Genomic DNA, 1,699 nt, shown 5'->3' on the forward strand with positions numbered 1-1,699 from the left:
ACACACACACTCACACGCGCGCGCGCGTACGCACGCACGCTTGCAAGCACACATGCGTGCACGCACACACACACACACACACACACACACACACACACACATCGCGCGCTTCGTGGAAAGGACTTTTAAAATGTGTCACTTAGCAGTGCAATCAGGTTTTCGTAAATTTTGGGGCAAGGGGAGTAATTAGTATCATCTTAAAGCTTGTTCATTTGTTTTGCTTGGGATTGAAAAAACATCCATTTATCTTTAGTAGAAGAGGAGGAATTTGCGAACAAATGAAGGAGGTGGGGTTTCAGAGGTGAAATTAGAGAGAAAATGGCCGCCAAAGATGAGTTATTTCTTTAGCTTGAGAGTCTGTGGAAATTGAAAATCATGGGGTTTTTTCAGTAAAATCCACACAGAAATGTTTTCTTTAATGGGCATTGAAGGTTTTGAGCTAAAAAACGAAAATTCGATTTTGAAAAATTCTCAAACCTGCGGAAAAATGCCAATGACTTCACTTTGATTATTTATGACGATCGCCTGATTTCACCAAGCTGCCTCACATATAAAGTCCTATCTCATCTACATTTTACGCTTATTTTTTTACTTTCCAATTCTCCCATTCCACCCCCCCCCCCTTTCCCCTACCTATTTGTATATCTACTCACAGTACACCCCCATCCCTTTGAATTTTTTTTTCTACAGCCTTTACAATTTTGTTGTGAGTTAGGTTAGGCTTTTTCTCTTTGACTTCCTTTGGGTAGTATGCGTTGTTTTCTCGGAGTATACACTATATGCGGTTATCTGGTGAGTATAATATTTTATACTTGTCTGAATGTATCTGCGGCGTTTTCATGTTTCGCAAAGCTATTTCATTTGGGAGTTAAGATTCAATTTGTCCACAGAGGCGAAATTTTTTAACTCTAATATTAGTGTACCTTTTGAGATAAGGTTGTTTTGGGGTGTTTTTTTAAAAACCCGTCGCCTGTCAGTCTTCGGACCAACTGTTCACCGCAGGACTGACAGGTCTGAGGCGAATGAAATGTATGTACACGCAACCTACTTCTTTTTTACTCTACCACTCAACTTTGGCCCAATTTCGATAGTAGATTAAGCGCGCAATTTAAAAGCCGACCAAAATGGATGAAGATGGTTACATCTGTGATTTATCAGTATTTTGTGTTCTGCGTTTCTGGATGGGAAGTAAGAGAAGCATCTGGGTGATTTATTGGCATCTGTAAAGAAATAAAGAAAAGTGTATACACATATTATATAATATACCAATATTTTTTTAAGAACCGCGAGCCTACCCAGAGAATTTCAAGAACTTTGAAAGAATGGACGAGTCCATATACTTTCATCTAGAATCTAGTAGGTGCGAGTAACTTCATGATCTCCTTTGTCTTTAAAACATACAATGTTGAAAGTGCAGTATTCTAAGGTATCGAATAAGCATCCCCATCCCCTTATTAATTTTCAGGGTTTTATTTTTAGCTCCCCCGCTCCTTATTCCATACCCCCATTTATTATGTTCTAGCTTGCCACTACCGACGATCATGTGAAACGTATATCTAAAAACTAGATATCTGAATGAAACATCTTTTTTATTTTTTTATTTTGTTGTTGTAAATGGCAAATTACCCCCAGTATTAGTGCCGGCACCGGGTGGCTACCTCAATTTTCTGTGCATTTTAAAACCTTTTGTACATTAGTC

Source organism: Aplysia californica, unplaced genomic scaffold (assembly GCF_000002075.1).
Source record: "Aplysia californica isolate F4 #8 unplaced genomic scaffold, AplCal3.0 scaffold00475, whole genome shotgun sequence".
NCBI lineage: Eukaryota > Metazoa > Mollusca > Gastropoda > Aplysiida > Aplysiidae > Aplysia > Aplysia californica.